Consider the following 23,856-nt stretch of genomic DNA (forward strand, 5'->3'; position numbering starts at 1 on the left):
TCACCTAAATTTATTTAAAAAGAAAAATCATGCCTAGAAAAAAAAAGTAAAAAAAAAAAAATTCAAGTCTAGTTAAACCCCCCCCCCCCCCCCCCCAAAAAAAAAAAAAAAAANAAAAGCGCCAGATGCATGAATGTGGAAGGCAATTCAAACGCGGCCTAAATATCAATAATTTTAATAGATAATAAATAAGAACAAAATGAATTTTCTCTTGCTATGATTTCAGTTTCGTACAAAGGACAAATTAAAAAAGTAGAATGGTTGACCTGGAAAAAAAGATTCTAAGTTGAATTTTTTTATTATTAAAAGAGACGGGTGTACGGAGCTATTTTGACAATTGTACTGCGCTACAAAACAAGCATAGGAAATTCAGTATTTTCCCGGAAATATTAATGCGAATACAGCCAAACACAATAACACGTAATCATAATCTACTTGGCTACATTATGAGAGAAACTCCAAACTGCCCTTTCGTGTGTGGTCCCGTAAATTTGTCCTCGTGTTCTTAATCTAGATTCTAGGGGAATCATCAAGTGCTTTCTTTCTAGACATACAAGATGTTCTCTAAATATCAATTAAATGTTATTTTTTGACTTTTTACTGTATATACATGTTCTGTCCTTGGAGATGTAAAATTGTTAATTAAATTTTGTTGGTGAATTTACATCTCTTTTACAAATTGCTGGGAAAATTTTATTAATTCATACTCAGCACTCGATCATAATAAATTTTTTTTGGGTGAAAATAAGTTTATAGTTTCAAATGAGTTAGATTTTTATTGGCACAATTTTTTTGGAGCCTTCATGGAGGTGGGGAAATATGCAAAACTTACCTATATTTTTTTTTTCTATAAAAGAATTATTATTTTACAATTTTATATATATTTTTATACAATTTTGAGGGTTTTTCGCTTATGCAACGGGGCTTTTTAAAACCCCTTCAAATTTTTGAGAGACAAGTACGGCCTTAGACCTAGTCCTTGAGCCGGGCCTATTTGTAGCTCAGGCTAGCAGATTTAAAAAAAGAAAAGGAAAAAAAAAGCTATTTGCAATAATAGTATGACACAAAAAAAAAAAAAAAAAAATTATGCGCACACACCCCAAAAAGAATTTATTTATTTTATGAGAGAAAATTTTAAGACTAAATAAAATAGCGTAATTTATGCTATAATTGTTCACATAGCAAATTATAAATAGTGGAGAAAAATGTAAATTTTTGTAAAAATGACAAAAAATCATTACATTTAACACGTAAGATAATTATAGTAAAAATTGTGACAATTTATATAGTACTAAAATGACTTTTATAAAGGAGCTCTCCTCTTAGAGTAGTGTGAGCCTCAGTAGGACCCATGATATGTCTGTATTTGTAAGGGTAAAGAGGACTCAATTCAGAAAAAAATAATTTCTAGGGCCACTCACAAGCCAGGAGCCATCAAACATGAGATCCACAAACTTTGTTGATTTGGCTTTGAAGAATGAAGATTTTCTCTTCTTCACTTCATGCTCTAACCATGATCATTATTCACAAAAAGAAATGATTACTACCATTGGTTCCTTGGCCAACACATTTGGAACTATATTGGGATATCATTATCAAAGACTAGAGCAGTTTTGTTGTGTGTGTGTGTCTTGTTTTCAAGTTGAAAATTAAAAATTAAATAGCAGAGTTAATGAATTTCATTCACTTTATGGTAATAGCTAGATTTCATAAGCTAACAAAAATGAATTAATTAGTCACTTCAAGTTCACATATTTGGGGTTCGTTTGAATAAAACTTATTTTGCTGAAATTAAAACTGAAAACTAAAAATACTGTAGCAAAATAATTTTTAAATGTGTGAATAGTACCGTGGGTCCATTTTTAATAAAATATGGCTGAAAAGTGATAGGACAAAGTTTAGCTACAAAATTGATTGTAACCTTAGGCTACAAACTCACTCAATATCTTTTATTGGAGGTGAATCTTGACAAATTCACCATTGATTGCATCTTCTTCTTATATCCTCCATGTTTGCAAAATTTCAAGAAAATTAAAGATCAATAGCTATGTCATCAATAAATTTTTAAATTGTAAGTTTTGTAATTTAAAATTATGCATAAAATATAAGATTATAGATTATATAGTAAATGATATCCAATTGACACAAAATTGACATGTGCATTAAGAGCATAAAGAACATGTAATTCAACAGTTAGATTTCAAATATGCAGTAATTTATTTTATTAAGTGAATTTGTAGCCTAAGGCTACAATCAATTTATAATTAAACTTTGTCCAAAGTGATATTTGTGGGTCTATGAACAGTGCATGAATGCACTATTCACGGTTGAAAAGTCAACCTTTGCTGTTACTGTTTATGAACAGTGCATGAACAATAGTTGTAACAGACATCTTTGCTCGTGAAACGCGTGAAAAAAGAAAAAAAAAAAGAAGGAAACGTGAAATGACTAAACGCACCAGCAAAAAAGTTGAATTCAAACACATACTTAGTAGCCGCTTTTGCTGGTTATTACACAAGTGGTTTCTCAATCATTGTTCTTGGAGGACTCCATTTGGTATATGAAAGTACGAGCACAAGTAAGGGAAACAATTATACTGTAGAATGGGGGGAACATTATAATTTTTTTCTAACATTTTCCTCCCCATTATGTTTTGGTGAAAAATGAAGGAAAGAATTTGGGGGGGGGGGGGGGGGGGGAGAAAGGTGAGGCAGGAGTGCCAACTTTACAAGGGCATGACATGACATAGAATGGTCCTATTAATCCCCAAAAGTGGGATAAGTATCCTTCTATACATTCACTAGTATATATAGGATACTTTCCATTTCCTTTTTTGTTTTACAATAAATCATATATTAAATTAATCGTAATGCAAAAACTTGAGCTGACAAACAATAATGATAATGTTACAGCTCGAGTCTATTATGACTGAGCATCTCTGAACTCTAAACATTTTGTGAGCAGTCTCTAATTAAATTAATCAAATCATGTATGTGAATCGTATGCAACCTAAATTTCAATACGCCACAATAGCCATACAACAGAACGTAGATTATTTTATCTTGAATTTTTTTTGATTTTTGAGAACTTTTGTGTTGTTTTTTTTTTTGGGGGGGTGAACTTGAAGCTTTGGCCATCATGCATGGCGGTGTATAATTTTAGGATAAGGAAATTTGCTAAAATTTCCCCCTTCCCTTTGGTTTGACTCTAGCAGTAGTATGGTTCACAAAAATTCTCTTTAAAACCAATGATCAAAACGAAAGGAATATTCCTTTTTCTACTATTTCCATGACTTCAAGATCAACAAGACTGTAGGTTTTTTTTTTTTTTTTTTTTTTTTTTGAGGGGGGGTGGGTGGTTGGGGGAGAATCATAAAAATACTGTAGTAATAGAATAAACTCGTCAGATATAGCTTTCTAGAGTATACAGACTAATTAATGACAGTAAAATCTGTGTTGGAACATTTTAATATTAAAATGTAATTTAAAAAACTAATTATTAAGTAATAATAAGTTGGTAAATTAAATGAGAAGAAGTGAGAGTTTCATTTGGTTAATGATTCTTAAGTGATGAAGCGGGTTTTTAGTAAAAAACTAAATTATAAATGTTTTAATTATAACGTGGTTTTTAGTAAAAAACTAAAAACCACATTGATAAAAGAGGGAGTTCATATTAATTATAAATGTTTTAATTGTTATATATTGGGGTATAAATTATAAATTATAATGCAAGAGAAATGAGTTCAGTTTATTTAGTTGAAATTGTAAATTATTTGCTAGAAGTATAAAAAAATTGAGTTAAAAGTTAGTTGAATAGTACAATAAGACCTAAGAATAATATTAAAAAATCAATAAGATTCATAAATAATATAAAAAAATTAAATCTCAAATTTGTATAATTTTTATTATATTTATTCATATATCCACCAACACTACGTACTTATGTATTGAACTTATTTTAGCACAAACAACTTCGCTTGAAAAAAAAAAAAAAACAGAGGGTATATTGTGTTTCTCTTTCTCACCCTCTTCTTCACTTCACATGGGAATACAAGGGTAGTCTTGTGAGTCGTACGTGAACTTCCGAGACATTGGTCGCATACGGCATATCGAATAATGCACCAAACACTCAAGCCCACTGCGTGAATCACAAGCACCTTTGTTTAATTTAAAAGAAACAGTGTCATTTGGTGGCATGCAATATATGGCCTACAAGGGAACGTCCTATTCTGCGTTTTGGGCAACCTAGCTACCTACAATTTTCACTACCCCTCTCTCTCTCTCTCTCTCTCTCTCTCTCTCTCTCTCTCATATGTGTAAATATTACAGTGGCCTAATTAATAATAGCATTAGTTTATAAATTATTTTTAAAAATATTTTATGAAAAAATGATAAAGAGTTATTTAAATTTTTCATAAAAATGGTATTAATTTTTTCAAATATAGTTTATTAACAATTGTTCTAAGCATACTTATTAACATGATCTATAAGAATTTGTAAGGCAATTAGTGTACTTATTGATATCTTTAATTAGTTGAGATATCAAAAATTCAAACCATTCGTGTCTCAACAGTAGAATTACATAAAAAGAAAAATACTTACAGAGAACAAAGAAGTTACAATCCTAACTCTACCAGCTCATTGATGTGCCTATAAATTAACAATAACATTCTTTCATTGTATTGATTAATGTCTCTCAAAATGTAACCATTCCTGTTAAATATTCTCATATAATGCAAGATTTTAAGTTTATTTATGTTTATAATTGTTGTCGGCAATACAAAAAATTATATAATTTCAAATGGATACCATACCACAGATGAGCAAAGAGTGCCATCACTACTATTGTGGCTCTCCTTCCATATTACGCGCACACTGCAAAACCACGTATATGACGTTAACCAGCTGTCATAAATCCCTTGATGAGAATTGGCCTTGATGAATACTGGTTTGGCTCTTGCTGCCCCATCATTATTGAGCTTCCTACATTATTTAATTCAGTTAGAACATCTCTCTCTGTCTCTCATTCTCTCTCACAGAGCCTTTATTTTAAGAACTTGAAAAATGCTAAGCTATCTCATGTTCCTTTGGCTCCGCTTGGAAGAAAGGAATGGAATGAAATGAAGAGAATAAAAAGAATAATTTTAGAATATTCTTCTTCTCTTGTTTGGAGTTTTAATGGAGGAAATGGAAAGTTCATTCTCTTTTTGAGAGTTTAAGTGGGAGGGAATGAAATGGGTAGGAGGGAACACCCATTCCTCTCTATTCCTTTAAAACCTCAAATTTTCATTCCCCGAAATTGGGAGAAATGGAGGGAATGAAATTAGATTTAATATTTTTTTACTAAAATCCTAAAATACCTCTATATATTCACATTTATTTTTAAAAGAGTCTAATAGTAATATTATCATAAAATGATTCATTCATTTCTCCATGTTCTCCCAAACAGGATTATTACATTCCATTCATTTTATTCATTTCCATTCTTTTATTTTAAAACATCCACAAGGTTATTATATATTCCATTCTTTCCATTCCTTTCTTACTTAAATACATTCTATTCTATTCCATTCATTTCCATTCCTTATGATCATGTATTCATTCCATTCATTCCCTTATGAATCCCAAGCGGAGCCTTAGACTCCACATTTTCCATCCTCTCATTCTTTAACCAAACACATAATCAGTTTTTCTCTCTTCTATTTTTTTTTACATATTTTTCTATTATACGTATTTATAAAAAAATTGAAAACTGTTATTTAAACACACGTACCAAATGGGCCATATATATTCATGTTTCTTTGCATTAACACCCCAACTACTTTCATTACATAGGCTACTTTCTCCAACAATTCTAAAAGAGATATGCTAACGAGTGTCCCTGCCATTAGGGCACTGGCTAAGAATCCAGTTAAAGAAAGTTTTTATGGGAAAAAAACAATTAATATTTTGACAGTTTTTTTCATTTCTCATAAATGTGATGTGTTAAAATTTTTTTAAAATGAATTCTTAACTAGTACCCTAAAGGCACTCGTTAGCATGACTTATTCTAAAACACATCTAATTTTGTACTAAATTTTACCATTTATTGACTTGTGCAATAATGAGTAAGAATACTTTTTGTCCATACAAATCATAATACTTTTTGTCACACAAGTTATAATAAGCAAATTATGAAATTGGACCAAAAAGTGATTACATCCGTACTATTGGAGCTTTCTCACAACAAGTGGATTCTACCACAAGCGTGCAGAATCTACATGCTACGATTTTGTGAGAATCACGCTATATATTTTTTTAGTAAAAGATTAGAGATATCATCACCTCTAAATATAATATAAATTATTTTAGAAAATTTTATTAGAAAATAAAAAAATGGTTAATTTTTTGATAATTTTTTAAATTTTCTTTAAATTTATTTTTAAAAATAATTGTTTAATATATGCATATATAACTGTGCCCTAAGACTAAGAACCATAATAATAATAATAATATGTACGAATATGTTTATTTTATTTTATTTTTGGAGAGAGAGAGAAGAGAGGTTCCATATTCCAAACTAGTCTAGAAGGTAGTAATGAGTATCAAGACTTGAAGTGAAAGGACCTCGACTGGTCACGTATGCATCTTTTGGTAGGTCAAGCAAATGGATTTTGTTGATAATTGATGACAAACAAACAAGAGAACGAAGCTGCATCGAACCTTGGTTTTCCGAACGTACATGACATGTGAATGAGATCATTCTTCTGCCCGGTCCTTTTCAACTTTTTTATTTTTTTATTTACTCTCTTCTCTCCAGTTCCCGAAATACCTTTTTTGTATTACATATGTAAAAAAAAAAGGAGCAAAACTTGTATACGCCCAGGAAAGAGGAAAAAAAAAAGAAGAAAAAAGATAGAAGAGGAACCAGCAAGTCCACGTGAAAGAAAAAATAAAATAAAAGAAGGGATAGTTCAATCATTGACTGCAATTTGCAATTATTTCTCTTTCCTCTATTTTCTCTCCAAATTGGAGAGATAGAATTTTGGTATGCTAAGGGAGAAAACTCTGCTTGAGAGGAGAGAATGGAATGGAATAGAATGGAATAAAAAGAATAATTTTAGAATATTCTTCCCTTCTCTTGTTTAGGAGTTTTAATGGAGGGAATGGAAAGTTCATTCTCTTGTTTGAGAGTTTAAGTGGGAGGGAATGAAATGAGTAGGAGAGAACACTCATTCCTCTCTATTCCTTTAAAATCTCAAATTTTCATTCCCCCCGAAATTGGGAGGAATGGGAGGGAATGAAATTAGATTTAATGATTTTTTTACTAAAATTCCTAAAATACCTCTATATATTCAATCATTTATTTTTAAATAGGAGTCTAATAGTAATATTATCATAAAATGATTACATTACATTTCCTCCATGTTGCTCCCAAACAGGATTATTTACATTCCATTCATTTTGATTCATTTCCATTCTTTTATTTTAAAACATCCAGTCAAGGTTATTTAATTCCATTCTATTCCATTCCTTTCTTTTACTTAAATACATTCTATTTCATTCCATTCATTTCCATTCCCTTATGATCATGTTATTCTATTCCATTCCATTCCCTTATGAATTCCCAAGCGGAGCCTTAGACTCCACCAATTTTCCATCCTCTCATTCTCTTTAACCAAACACCCATAAAATCAGTTTTTTCTCCACTTTTCTCTCTTCTATTTTCTATGCTCCTTGTTTCACCCCAACCAAACGGACCCTTAAGATGCTGAAATTAATTCGATTTGTTACATGTTAATATCATCAAGTGCCAAGACATATAAAGATGAAGATTGGATTCAATCTAAACACTTTGTGGTTGAGCAACACACTGGCTTTTGATAGTGTGCAAAGGGAAGTAAGAGGGAGCCGACAAATTAATGGCTTTAAAGAAGCTCTTAAAGGTAACATTAGTATTTCTAAATGTAGTAGAATTACAAATACTTGAAAAACACTGTTGTTATGAGGCTCCTCAATTAGAAAGACATTTCATTGTATAAAAAATGCAAATATAAATATATGGCAAAGTGTTTTTCTTTTTCTGGTAGAAACCGCATAAAATTGAACTAAACAGAAACAACATTCAAATAAGTTTAAAACTAAACAGAAACAACAAAGATACACTTTACACCCTATAGATGAATTATTTTAGTCTACTAACTTTAAAATTATCATTTTAGTCGATTAAATTTGACCAATTGTTTATTTTTTATTTTTTTTTATATAAGTTAAAATTTTTCATTTTAGTCCATTAACTTTGAACAATTGTTATTTTATTTTGCTAAAAATTTTATTTTTTTAATTAAATAAAATAATAAATAATCTCTATTTCATTTTTTGGTTAAAAATGTGAAACAACATTGTTTTAAGGGAGTTAAAGAAAACTTTTTAATGACAATGGACAAAAGGGACTAAAGCGACCACGGTGTCAAAGTTAATGGACTAAAATAACAAAATTTGTTTTTGCCTAAATATATCAAGGCGTTGGTTAAGGATATTGAAATTGTTGGATTGGGGGAGTAAATAACAAATATATAGATTAACCTCTAAACCCATTATAGCATTACTTACTGCATAACAAAAGAAATAAAGAATGTTGCTAACTTAATTCAACAGTAATATCTTTGCCTCGTTGCTTAGTTCTGCAGTGGAACTTAGGCATCGCTTTTTCTAATTCAGTTGTAAGCTTTGTCATCCAAAGGCATATAGCTGAACAATATCATATAATAAAGAATTGAAAAGCAAGCACATCAATATCTAGAACCACTTTGTTTACATGAGGCTATATAAGAGCTCCAAAGGCCTCCAATGCGTAGCTAGGCATATGGGATGGGCATAGGACTTCAAGGAATTTAGCTAGGCCATATAATTTGCTGCATCAATTTGTGTGTTTTATGTGGGTTTACCGTGACTTTGAGCAAATTATATGCATTGCATGCTTAAGTTCATGAGTTTGAGATATGACTTATCATGACTTATTTACTTGAGTTTGTAGTCCTGTCCTACCCACTTGGTCTTGAGTTGCTCAAGATTTCAGAGGGCAAAGAAAGCAAATATGATGTGCTTGGCAGCAGCTTAGAGATGTCATACCAAATATTGGCTTGAATCCTGTTGATGCCCACTTTGGCAAGGAGGTCCAATAGTAGGAAGAAGCCCAATAATATGAGAGGAAAAGAGTTAGTAAATTGAGAAGAAAACCATGAAGCCAGAATGGCAGGAATAATAGATCATAGGCCTAGAAAATAGTAAATTGGCCTCAAAGAAAGCAAGCAGGCCCAAAGGAGTCCAGAGAAAGGAGCAGTAAACCCATGGGCATTATGAGAAATAGAAAGCAATCAAGGATGGGCTAAAGAGGCCCGAAGTAATGAATTAAGTGAGTAAGGGGTTGGTGGGAAAGCCCATAAACCCCAAGAGTAAAGGATATGATAATTTGGGTCAGGGAAGCCCAAAAAGACTTAGCAAAGGCCCATGGGAATAAAGAATTGGAATGGGCCGAGGATGCCTAAAAGGATGAAATAGGCCAAGGAAGCCCGAAAGCAATGGAATGGGCCAAGGAAACCCAAAATAGCATGAATATTAGCCTAATGATAATACTGGGCCACTAGAATTAAGCAAAGTGAAAGCATAAAGAGGCCCAGCAAGCACGGGTCAAACAATAGCACAACAAGAATAATAGAATGGCATGGCAGAAATGCAAATAGACTTGCAAAAGGGGTAAAGAATGGATTAGAAAAGGAAAAGCCCACAATCAAGCAAGGTCCAGGCTAGGAAGGAAGTGAGACATAAAGAATGAAGGCTCAGAGATCCATTCAAGTCACAAGAGGTCAAGAACGAGCAGCAGAATGTACAGACGAGCCTTCAGGTCATGGCAAACGCATGAGTAGCAGACAAGCCATGGACATACATGAAAATGAAGCACAAATAAGGCTCAAGCACCACCAACTTGTACTCAGCCAATACAAGAGTGGTAGGCCATGAGTTAGAGGTAAGAGAGGGTATGGTCTAACAGTGGGGAGAAAGGAGAAGCATATTTTGGGGTTTCGGCTTAAACTCTTTTGAGGGAAATGTCCTGTTAAGATAACATACCACTCAAAAGAGTGAAAGATGAATTGGAATCACTAGGTGCATGCCATAAGAGATAGTGAAAGAGAATGTCCACTCTTATCCAGATAGGAATGCCATGGTAGGCAAGCAAACAAAATAAGACTCTTTGTCTGGGAATGGGATGTGGCACGGCAGCACAGGTAAGTGGTGGTGGCTGGGCAGCTAACAAACCAGTGGGTGGTCTGGAAAGGATACCCACACCAAGACAAAAGCAGTTAAAGGGTAAAATAGTAAAAACCCATTACGGTAGGCAGTATAAAAAGGGCCTCAGCCGTGCACAGCAAAAAGGGGGAACACAACATAACAACACAACGAAGAACAATAAAAGAGGAAGGTAAAAATAGAGTAGAAAAACTTAGAAAAGAAAAAGAGTTAGAGAGAAAAACAAAGAGTAGGCAAAAATATGATAGTAGGCATGCACCAATAGGCTAATCCCTTCTCTCCCTCTAAAAGCCTACCCTCTAGTACGGATTAAGAAATTTAAGGATAAGCCATTTAGGCCAATTCTCTCAAAGTGAGTAATTTCTGTGGTGGAATCCCTCTGTGAGGTTACCCGCATTAAAGAATGGTTCCCTTCCTAAACTTAACTCCGTAGGACAATTAAGCATGACAGACTTACCATTCTTTTTTTTTCTTTTTCTTTTTTCTTAATGATTAAGCATCGGTGTTATTTCTCTTTCTTTATTGTTATCATCTTACTTATATTGTATTTATATTGCTACATTGCTCCTTCCTTTATTTCATTTAGCATTTCTTGTATTCTGGCTGACAGTGAGCATATTTCCTTTTGTTGTTGTTATGTTACACCTATCTGGCATAACTCTTTTGTAACAATTCTCTCTGTCATGGGCACATGATCAAAGTTTTAGCAAAGGGGCCTTAGCCTGTGCATAAGCCAGTTTGGGGTGTGTTGTAGTCAAGCTGGTCCTAACTCTCCTACCTAGAACTATTAGGCCATAGCGTGACAGGAGGCAGCCTTGCCTACAGTAGCGAAAGAGGCCCACCACAAGTCCATTTTGGGAAGGAAAGAAATACTAAAGCAAGAGAAGATGAGAGGTTATGGCTCATAATTTTGTAATTTAATAAGAATGTCCAACGTGACAATACAAGTATTCAAATAAACACATGTTTGAAATGATTAGAGCATTAGCATTGGGGTGTAAACAAACCCCCCCCCCCCCCCCCAATTGCTATTTTACCCACCAAATCTATAAAAACAAGCTCCAACTAGGTTGCTATATCTAAAATAATTTGCAACCCAGCTATAGTAACAACCCTTAAAAACATTCATTTTGGGACAAGAATTAACCAACTTGGATCTAAATCCTAACATAGATGTAGTTGATGTCATTGTACTTTGGGACTAGACTTACAATATATTGATACATTGACTGAAAGAAGATTGAAAAAAAAGTTCCTAAGAGGCAGAAGTTTTTGCTTTTTGCTTTTGTTTTTGTTGTTGTTGTTGTTGTTGTTTTTTTTTTTTTTTTTTTTTTTTGGTTGTTGTCTTTTTTTTGTCAAATAATTTAAATTTTAACTTTTAAAAAAGTAATCATAATATATATTCTCACACTTTGTGGATCTACTACTAGTATATTTTAGTACCTAGCTAAGCCTATATGCACCATATACATACCACAGTACAATACATTAAGTGTGAGTTTGAATAGCATTTTTCCTCTAATGTTGTGCGTTTGCGTTTCATTTCTATGGGTTTCGTGCACTGTTCACGGGACTTGCAAATACGGAATCTAGCAAAATCAACTTTAAAACTGGGTTCTACAGCACTATTCACACATTTAAAAAATTATTTTGCTACAGTTTTTTAGTTTTCAGTTTTCAACAATAAGAGGTATCCAAATAGACCCTAATAATTATATTTATAAAATGTTGATGCTCATTTTGGCAGAAAAGCCCAATAATATGAGCCGAAAAGAGTTAGTATATTGGGAGAAAAAAAAAACCATTAAACCCGAATAGCAGGAATAATGGATCATAGGCCTAGAAAATAAAAAATGGGCCTTAAAGGAAGCAAGTGGGCCTAAAAGAACCCAGAGAAAGAAGTAGTAAACTCATGGGCAGTATCAAAGCAAAAACGGGCCGAGGCAGGATCAAAGTGATGAAGTGAGTAAGGGGTTGATGGAAAGCCCATGAACCCCAAAGGTAAAAAAATATGGTAATTGGGCCGACGAAGCCCAAAAGAGTTAGCAAAAGCCTATGTAGAGTTGGAATGGGTCAAGGATGCCTAAAGAAAGAAAGTGGGTCGATAATGCCTAAGGAGGAAGAAATGGGCCAAGGAAGCCTGTAAGTAAAGGTATGGGTCAAGAAGGCCCAAAGAAGCATGAATGTAAGCCTAATTACAATACTGGGTCACTGTAATTGAGTGAAAGAAAAGCATACAACAGGCCCAAAAGAGGCCCAGTAAGCACGGGTCAAATAACACCACAGCAAGAATAACAGAGTGGCATGGCAAGAATGCTAGCAAGTTTACGGAAGGAGCAAAGAGTGGGTTAAGGAGAGAAAATCCCACAATTAAGCAAGGCCCAGCCCTCAAAGGAAGCAAGCCATAAAGAATGAAGGATTAGGAAACCAGTTCACGCTACAAGAGGTCAAGAATGAGTAGCAAAACACATAAACGAGCCTCCAGGCCATGGCAAACGCATGAGCAGTAAACAAGCTTTGGACACACATGGAAGGGGAGCACGCACAAGACTCAGGCACCACCAACCTGTAGCTAGCCAATACAGGAGTGGTGGTCCATGGGTTAGAGGTAAGAGAGGGTATGGTCTGGCAATGGGGAGAAGGGAGAGCCTATTCTGGGGTTCCCGCTCAAACTCTTTTGGGGAAAATGTCCTACTAGAATGACATACCACCCAAAAAATGGAAAGAGGAGTTGGAATCACTAGGTGCATGCCATGAGGGATAGTGAGAAAGGATACCCACCTTGTTCCGAATGGGAATGACACGGTGAACAAGCAAACAAAATAGATTTATTTGTCTGGTAATGGGATGTGGCATGGCTAGCACAAGTAAGTGGTGGTGGGGTAGCTAACAGACCAGTGGGTGGTCTGGAAGGACACTCACACCTAGACAAAAGTGGCTAAGGGGTAAAATGGTAAAAAACCAGTCGCAACAGGCAGTATATAAAAGCATCCACCTTGCGCGGTGGGATTATCATCACAGTAACAATCATAATGAGAGATTCACAACATTACAACAACAGCAATCACCACTATAACACACGAGTAAGAACTAGAAAGAAAAGAGTGGAAAAGCAGAGTAACAAAAACAGAGAAAAAAGAAAGAGAAGGTTAGGAAGAAAAACAGAGAGAGAATAGAATGATAGGTATGCACCAATAGGCTAACCCCTTCTCTCCCTCTAAAAGCCTACCCTCTATTATGGATTAAGGATTTTCTAGGCATAAGCCATTTAGGCCCGTTCTCTCAAAGTGGGTAATTTCTACCGTAGGATCTTCCTGTGAGGTTATTCACATTGAGGGAGTGGTTCACTCCTTGGTCTTAGTTCTGTAATGCAACTGAGCACGGCATACTAACCATTCCTTCTTTGCTTTTATTGATTAAGTACCAATATTATTTCTGTTTTACCTTGCCATTTCATTTATAATGTATTTCTTGTTGTTGTGCCGTTCTTTTTCTTTATTTTAATTGAGAATTCTTTACTTATTCTATATAGCAGCAAGTATATTTCTGTTATTTTTGTCATATTGTAATTGTCTGCCATAACTCTTTTGTAACAGTCTCATCTGTCATGGGTATGTGACCAAAGTTTCAACAAAGGGGCTTAGTTTGCACACAAGCTGGTTTGAGGTGAGTTACAATTGGACCAGTCTTGACTCTTCTACCCAAAACTTTTAGGTTGTAGTGTGGCAAGAGGCAGCCCAGCCCACAATCTTAGAAAGGACCATCACATAAAATCTGATGTTATCATGTAGTGATGGCAACTTTTTCCTGTCATGCAAAGATGGTGGGCTAGGGTCGGGGCAAAATATTTTCCATGCATTGGACAAGGTGAGGATGGGTTTAGACTTTTCAACCCTTGCCTTGCTCTTTTAGTGTTAAGAACTTAATTTGTATTACTAAGTATTTAAATGCATAAATTTTAAGACTTTTATTTTATTATGATACTTTGGATAATAATATTATTAAGTCTTTACTAAAAATTAGTTCAATTTAATGCATATTTAATTGTAATACCAAGCATATTTATATCAATGAAACATGTTTTATTAAAAAAAATATATAATAGGTGTGGGGCGGGGTGTGAAAGATGAACACAAAGTAGAGTTTTGCAGGCAAGGCAAAACCCCAATGGGCGGATCCACGTGAAGCTCCAAGGGGTGTAGTTGGGGCAAGACAGTTTGTCCTGCTATGTGGCATAGGGTGGGGACAAAATAAGACAAACGGAAATATAGATCCCATCTTTCAACCCACTTCGCCCTATTGTCATCCCTAAAATCACGCAACAAAGGTAGACATCAAAAGTTTAAAATATGACCTAATGGCCTCTAATAACGACTAATATTTTCTCAAGAAAAAGAAAGAAAGAAAGATCATGACTAATATTAATATACAAAATTCTATCCAATATATACATACACAAGACTTCAATCTAAAAGATATATAGTATCTTATTATAGAAGCGGTGCGTACATAGTAGATAATGGCTAGCAGCTCATCTTCTTGGAAGTGTTAGGCGATAAAAAATAGAAAAGATATCAAACAAAAAAAAGGAAGAAGACGAAGACTTTGGTTCCGTCGCAGTGCAAGTTGTTAGAATTTTATTACTTATTTTGAAAAGCTCAATCTCATGTAACAGTCGTTGGATTCATTTCACCTTATACCATGAGAAGAGAGAGAAAGGATGGGTTGTGCATCGAGTTCTTCAAGCAAAACAAGTAAAATTCTGGTGAGAAACAATCATCTTTTAAGAATAAATGAGATTTCAATACTCAAAATCCCAGAGCTTTCGGAGGCATATACTATTCGGGGGGCATCATTCATAACAAACATTCCACACACAAGCACAGGATAAAGACTGTTTCAAACTGCCATAGAGAAAAGTTTTCCATTAAAATCTGGGGGTAACAACAGAGAAAACAAACACACATACATGTTTGGTTTTGTGCTTTCTTAATTCTTATGACTCGGTTTTTGTTGTAATCAATGTATTTCAACTAGTACTATACATAAACATAACAATTACACAACACCCAAAAAAAAAAAAAATTAAACAAAAAATTTGGAAAAGCAACCATGCAATAATCCCTTACAAGTTCACTTTGCCCTATGCTTGTTTGATTGTGGCTGATGGGAAATCACTTGTTTTCCAAATATGGCACTACAAAAGCCACAACCTGTAAACTTAGGAGAAGGCGGGTCCTTGTTTGGTGTTGAAACAACCTTAACCTTCCGATATGCATGTCCTTTTGTGGTTGTGGATGGCCTACGTTCCATTAAACCAATTGATCCTACACTCCGGGATGGCCTCAGCTCACTAAATTCTGCGCCCTCTTGTTGTTGTTGTTTTTGTTGAGTAGTCCTCATTTTGTTCAAGTCCCCTGATATAAACTGGTCATTCCAGACCAAGCCTGAGGACCCTTGTCTTCTAAAGGATGTTGTGGACCTTTGCAACCCAGCCATCTCTGTGTGCCTGTGTGAGATGGTCTAGAACCTAGATGGTTCTTTGGTGGATGTAAATATGATATGAAAGTGCAACTAGCTATAAATGGTGTTTAAAGACTTTTTCTTGTTTATAAGGAGGGACAAATGAAAATGACAAATAAAGAATAAAAGGGAAGAGATAATTGGATAGGATCCATGTATGAGGTAAAGAATGACAAATTAGAGAATCCCCCTTTTTATTTTCCCTAAATATTTGCAGTAATATAGGCTTTTGTTGACTTGTGAGTAAGTTACAACTTACCAATGACTTTCACAATAACTCGCAAGAAATTATCCAATGGCTTGGGGATTTTCTTGCCATTTATGATGAAATTGGAGATAACTCAGGGATCTGCTCTATGGAGCAAGCTAATGAAGATGGCCAAATTCTAATGCTAAATGGTCTGATTTGGTAAGCATATGAAAATGGCCGAAGGGTCCAGAGCGGTTTGGGTTTCAATTTATTGAGTCTAGATAAGTTTGAAATTGGACATCATAGTCCTCAATTTAGTTGATTATATCCTTAATGGTTCGTGTACATGAGTCATGCCGCATTTGGCAAGCCAATAATATCAAGGGCTAGAAAAAGTAAATAAGGCATGCTAATTTTTAAAATAATGGAATGGTTGATAACCAGTGCTTATTGTTGCCTTGCTTTGTAAATATGGTAACAACAATGTGGTGCGGACACAAGATACAAGCCCCCAATTATACGCATATATGGGAGGAAGAGTAAAAAGAAGACGGCCCAACTTATGGCCTTATGGATGGAGCCTATTAATTATTGGGCTTGAGATTAAGCAAGCCAAAGCATTTCATAATTAGGGTTTCTTTATGAATTTTATTGTTAGCTATTTAAGTACTTTTTCTAATTATTGTAAGACAGTTTTGAGAATTATAGAAAACGTGTGTTTCTTTTACATTAGTGCCAACTCTAGTTTTTTCTTGGTGCTGACTCCAAGCAGCCCTTAGGTGCTAACTCCTAGGGTTTATTTTGTGGTTTATTGTTCCATTGAAATAGTGTGGTTGTCCTACATCACTTCAATTATGAAGTGTGGAGATGCATTGATATATGATTTAAAAAATGATTGTATGAATCCTTTAGATGGTACAGACACAAGGTACAAGCACCCAATTATACGCATGTATGGGAGGAAGAGCAACAAGAAGACGGCCCAACCTGTGGCTTTATGGATGGAGTCTATTAGTTATTGGGCTTGAGATTAAGCAAGCCCAAGCATTTAATAATTAGGGTTTTTTTTTAATGCATTTTATTGTTAGCTATTTAAGCACTTTTTCTGATTATTGTAAGACAGTTTTGAGAATGATAAAAAAAACGTGTGTTTCTTTTACATTGGTGCCGACTCCAGTTTTTGCTTGGTGTTGACTCCAAGCAGCCCTTAGGTGTTGACTCCTAGGGTTTATTTCGTGGTTTATTTGTTCCATTGAAATAGTGTGGTTGTCCTACGTCAGTTTTGGTATCAAAGCAGACTTCCTGTCCATGCAACACAACCGTAGACAACCACTTGAAAGCAAAACCATCAAAAGAGCAAGCCAGCCAAATATGACATACCTTTCAAGTTTTTGCCCCATGAGATCTTGAACAAGCCCAAACGAGCCCTTGCAATTCGTATATACCCCCAAGCCCTACATGAGTTTTTCACCCCTAAGCCAACAGAGAAGCCAGTGACACCTCCCAAGCCGGTGACCATCATCTGTGCTCTCCTTTGATCATAGAACCCACAAACCACAAGCCACCAAAAAAAAAAAAAAAAAGACGAAGAGACCCATGCCGAGACCCATCGTCAATGCCAAGATCCACGTCAAGACCCATCATCAACCTCGACCCACCGCCGCTGAGATTGACGAGCCACTGTTGCTGAGATTGCTAAACCACCGCCACTGCCAAGACCCGAGACAGACTGCCACTGGTCCTCCATGTTTCACACCGCCACTGTCTGTGCCTCCTTTACGCCGCCGCCAGGCATTGGTTCCCCACATTAGCCAATGACCCTCATCGCAAAGATAGCCCTCTAAATTCTTTTGAGTTTTGTTTGTTTTGAGTTTCTGTTATTCTTTAAATTATCGTGTTTGACTCTTGTATTTTGCTATTTTCATTAAAAAAAAAAAATCAAAAGGAAGGAAAGAAAGAAATTATTGCTGCTGTGGCAACCCATTGCATGTATTGGGCCCTTAAATTGTTCTCCATAGGTCCACTTTGTCCAAGTAAGATCCACTCACTTGAGGAGCCAAGCCCGTGACTATCTAGTGTAATAATTTGGCCACTGACCAGGGTACAAATCTTACTCTCTTTGGTGGATTAAATTTTGTCTCAATAAAAAAATATATATATATTATCTTTATATTTTTTTTATGTGCATATCCCACCATAACCCACTGGCCTACCCATTTTGTGCTCAAGTTAGCTATTTTATTATTTGTGCTTTCTTTTAGTACCCACTCTAAAATTCCAAAAAAGAAAAAACCCAATTTCTTTGAAATATCTGATTCTCTTTATTAATTGTGGAGCTTATTGGAATTTGATTTTCATTTGGGCTATCTCTCAATATTGTGAACACTGTCATTACTAAACTACAATTTTTTCCTTTGATTCTTTGATCTAGTCTCTACATGTACTCTTGCTTGACCTTGATTTTATATTGAGAATTGGTTAATTGAATTTTTGGGAATCTCAACTGCATTCATAAATATAGTGTTGCATGCATCTATGTAGTGGTCGCATCATGTCAAACCCTGAACATCTATCCATTTCCGAGCCTAGGCCCTCCTTAGAGCAAACCATAGAAGACGTAACAAAAAGTGTCCATGCTTTACTGGATAGGGTAGAGTGAGTTGAAGCATATCAAAGAGAGACTATTAACCATGAAGGAGATAACATGCTTAGGCCAAATAACCACATTTACTTTAATAGGGCTTCAAACTTTGAACATGATCACTATAATCACAATGGCCCTAGGGATTATGATGATAGGATGTCCAAGGTAAAGATAGAAGCTCCCACCTTTGATGGTTGCCTAGACCCATGGGTTTTCACCGATTGGTTACGTCAAATGGAGAAATACTTTGACTTATACCATTGGGCTGAGAATAAGAAAGTGAGGTATGCTAGGATGAAGTTAATTAGAAGAGCTGAACTTTTCTAGAAGGACCTTGAGGATACCCTTAGGCGGCAACGTGAGCCCCCCATTACTGATTGGCTTGAGATGAAGGATGCACTCTCGAGGAATCATCTTCCTCCAACTTATAGGAGCTTCCTCCTTGAGGAATGGGATCGCCTAAAACAAGGCACTGCTCCTATGGCCGAATATATAGAGAAATTCAAGGAATTCAAAAGGCAAATTCAGATAGTTGAGGAGTAGGTTGTCACACTTAATAGGTTCAAGAAAGGTTTAAATGCTAACCTACTAGGTGAGATTATCCCGAGGAGTCACTACCTTAGGAGAAGCATATGACCTTGCTAGGAATTGTGAATTAGCATCTAAATCTATCTTTTGGCAACGTTCTGAGCTCCAGAGTGCTCCTACCAACCCTCAACCTTTTGGTAACAAATCTATACTTGCCTTAACCCCCTAAGATCAACCCTAATAGCATCCCGATAGAAAAAGAGGACAAGGGAAAATGTGTGATCAATGAGCCTTCAAGATTAGGCTCTCGCCTCCAATGCTTCAAATGCAGTGGGGTTGGACATATCGCAGCTAGATGTCCCTCTAGGACCCTTGTCATTCAAGAGGATAATGAGAAGGTAGAAGATGTTGATGAGCTGGTGTATGATCCAAATTTTGGAGAAATCCAAGATGTTGAGGCAGAATGGAAAGTAGATCCTAGCTACCTCGCGTGCATTAAGGCTACCTCTCCCCAGGTTGATGATTCCAAGGATGTCTTTGGTGTCCCTAGAGTAAATGTGGTAAGGTGTGCTTTGATAGAATAGAGGGACACTGATGATTGGCAAAGGAGTGCCATCTTCTAAACTTACACTAAGGGTGGAGACAAAACTTGCAAGGTTATTATAGATAGTGGGAGTTCCATTAATGTGGTGTCCTCTAATGTTGTTTCCCGCCTAGGCTTGAAATTGACCCTACCCACTAACCCATATAAAATTTCTTGGGTGGATACTTCCTCCATAGCTATAAAAGAAAGATGTGTTGTCCCACTTAAATTCCTCACCTACAAGACTAAAATATGGTGTGATATAATTCCCATGGATGTAGGGCATATTAGCTTAAGTGGACCTTGGCTTTATGATTTGGATGTCACCTTTCATGGGCGATCCAATTCTTGCTCATTTATGTTTGAAGGTAAGAAGATTGTGCTCAATCCTTTGAAACCCAAGCCAATCGACATGAATAAGAAGACAGAAGCCCCAAAGGCGAAAGGCTTAAACATCATAAATGCAAAGGCATTTGAAAGGGTAGCAGTTTAAGAATCCTTTGCGTTTGTCTTAGTTGTCAAGGAACTTCATGGAGAGACCCACGAGGAGCAACCTAAAGAAGTGAAGTCAGTGTTTCAGGAATTTAAGGATGTTTTCCCTGAGGAACTCCTCGATCATTTATCACCCATGTATGACATAAAACACGCCATAGATTTTGTGCCCGGAGCGACCCTACCTAACTTGCCTTACTATAGGATGAGCCCTGCAGAGCATGCTAAGTTGCAAAGGCAAGTAAAAGAACTACTTAGGAAGGGTTTTGTTCATGAAATCATGAGTCTTTTTGCAGTCCCTGCACTCCTAACTCCAAAGAAAGATGGAACTTGGAGGATGTGTGTTGATAGTCATGCCATCAACAAGATCACTGTGAAATATCGTTTTCCTATCCCTCAGTTGGATGACATGTTGGATATGATGGCTGGAGCAATGATCTTCTCCAAAATAGACTTGAAAAGCGGCTATCATCAAATTAGGGTTCATTTTGGTGATGAGTGGAAAACTACCTTCAAGACAAAGGATGGTTTATATGAGTGGATGGTTATGCCTTTTGGATTGTCTAATGCTTCTAGTACTTTTATGAGAGTGATGACTCAAGTGCTCAAGCCTTTTATGGGGAAATTATTGGTTGTGTACTTTGATGACATCCTCATCTATAGTAAGTCTAGGGAGCAACACTATGACCATCTAACTCAAGTTTGTACTACCCTTAGGAAGGAGAGTTTATATGGCAACCTCAAGAAGTGCTCTTTCTTTACCGATAAAGTCGTCTTCCTAGGTTTCATAGTATCCATGAAATTCGAAGCTTTCATGGGCTCGCTTCCTTTTATCGCCAATTCATCAAGGGGTTTAGTACCATTATGTCCCCCGTCACTGGCTGCATGAAACAAGGGGAGTTTATTTGGACTAAAGTTGGTACTAAGGCTTTCAATGAGGTAAAACAAAAGATGACTGAGGTACCTGTCATGCGTCTTCCTGATTTTGCTAAGCCTTTTGAAATGGACTGTGATGCCTCAGGTATTAGTATAGGGAGAGTACTTAGCCAAGAGCGCCACCCAATTGCTTATTTTAGTGAGAAATTGAATGATGCTAAGCAAAAGTACTCCACATATAACATAATTTTATGCCATTATTCAAGCTCTTTGGCATTGGCACCTTTATCTGTTGTCTCGAGAATTTTTTATCTACTATGATCATGAAGCTTTACGCTATCTCCAGGTCCCAAAAGAAGCTGAATTTTAGACATGGTAGTTGGGTTGAATTTCTGCAACGATACCACTTTGTGGTGAAACATAGGGTGGGAGTTGAGAATAAGGCTACTGATGCACTAAGTCAAAGGGTGTCTTTGCTATCAGTCATGAGTGTCAAGGTTACTGGGTTTGAACGACTCAAGGATGACTATAAGTCATGCCCAGATTTTGGGGAGCTTTACACTAGCCTATGTAATGCCTCACGGCCAGTTCTGGCTGATTATACCCTTCAGGATGGTTACTTGTTCAAAGCCAACAAGTTATGTATCCCTCGGTCTTCAATGAGAGATTTCCTAGTTTGGGAGATACATGCAAGAGGCCTTATAGGTCATTTTGGCCGAAACGAAACAATTGAGGAAATGGAACGTCAATTTTATTGGCTTGGTCTTAAGAGGGACGTTGCCAAGATAGTTGGTCAATGTCATACATGTCAACTAGCCAAACATCGTAAGCAAAACACTAGCCTGTACATGCCTCTACCTGTGCCAGATCGCTGAGTATGGACTTTGTGTTAGGATTGCCCCGTACCTTTAGGAAGCATGATTCTATTCTAGTAGTTGTTGATCGCTTCTCTAAGATGGCTCATTTCCTACCATGTTCTAAGGCCTCTGATGCTTCTAAGATTGCAAAGCTCTACTTTGATGAAATTGTCAAACTTTATGGTCTTCCCAAAACCATAGTGTTTAATAAGGATGTTCGCTTCATGAGTTATTTTTGGAAGACCTTGTGGCATTTAGTAGGCACCAAATTGAAATTTTCCACGACATTTCATCCTCAAACTGATAGTCAAACTGAGGTGGTTAATCGTAGTCTAGGCAACCTCCTTTGGTGTCTAGTGGGTGAAGCCAATTGGAATTGGGATTCAATTCTTCCTATAGCCCAACTTGCATATAATAGCTTTGTCAATAGGTCTGTAGGCGCTAGTCCTTTTGAGGTTATGCATAGATATACACCTAGGAAGCCCTTAGATCTTTTGCCCATGTCCCTACATGTTAGGATTTCTGAATCTGCCAAGGCATTTTCATGACATATTCATGATTTGCATAATGAGATTCGAAAAAAAAATTCAAGTAAGTAATTCTCAGTATAAAATTCATGCTGACACTCATCGGAGTCATGTAGAGTTTTAGGTAGGGGATTATGTCATGATTCGGATTCGACCTAAACGGTTTCCCTCTAGGACCATTAAGTAATTGCAGGCTCGTAGTGCCGGTCCATTCAAGGTATTGAAATGAATGGGCCCAAATGCATATGTCATTCACCTTCCTCATGATTATGGTATTAGCTCCTCCTTAAATATTAAGGACCTAATCACTTATAAAAGCCCCACAGCTATTTCTGATACCCCTTTTGATGAGCCTTTGCTTGATCCTATTGATGCCCCTATTCCTACCCCTTTACCCTTAAATCTTCCTTATGCACATAAAGAATCTATTAATGCTATTTTAGATGAGTAGATTGTTTCTACCAAGGATGGAGGAGTTCACCGTTTCCTAGTTCGGTGATGAGGGCGACCAGATTCTGATTGCACATGGATTACTCGAGATGAGCTACAGCGACTGGATCCTAACTTGCTGGAGTACTATCAGAGCTCTTCAGATTTCCACTCAACGGGGTCAAGTTCTTCTCACCCGGGGGGAGTTGGTGCGGACACAAGGTACAAACCCCAAATTACACTCATGTATAGGAGGAAGAGAAAAAAGAAGACAACTTAACCTGTGGTCTTATGGATGGAGCCTATTAGTTATTAGGCTTAAGAGTAAGCAAGCCTGAGCATTTAATAATTAGGGTTTCTTTATGCATTTTATTGTTAGCTATTTAAACACTTTTTTTGATTATTGTAAGACAATTTTGAGAATTATTAAAAAAAAAAAAAAAAAAACGTGTGTTTTTTTTACACTGGTGTCGATTCCAGTTTTTGCTTGGTGCCGATTTCAGTTTTTGCTTGGTGCTGACTCCAAGCAGCTCTTAGGTGCTAACTCCTAGAGTTTATTTTGTGGTTTATTTGTTCCATTGAAATAGTGTGGTTGTCCTACGTCACAATGTTAAACAAGTAAAAAATTACAGTAATTTTACTATTCGAGTTAGAAGGGTACAAATGGATTGAGGTTGGTTGATTGGAGTGGAGTTTGATGACGATATCCAGGCTTAAACTTGGATTTAGATGGTTGTATTTAGTATGTTGTATTTGTACGTTGCCTTTTTTTTTTTTTTTTTGATAGCTGCACATTTCCTCTTTTACTCGGCCTTTTTGGAATAGAGCTTTCTTATATAGACGGGAAAAAACCTAAATAAAATAAAAAAGAGAACTAAACAAATATAGCAGGCGTAAGGTATCAAAGCAAATGAGTAATGT

The sequence above is a fragment of the Quercus suber genome, unplaced genomic scaffold (assembly GCF_002906115.3).
Source record: "Quercus suber isolate HL8 unplaced genomic scaffold, Cork oak 2.0 scaffold_57, whole genome shotgun sequence".
In the NCBI taxonomy this organism is placed as follows: domain Eukaryota; kingdom Viridiplantae; phylum Streptophyta; class Magnoliopsida; order Fagales; family Fagaceae; genus Quercus; species Quercus suber.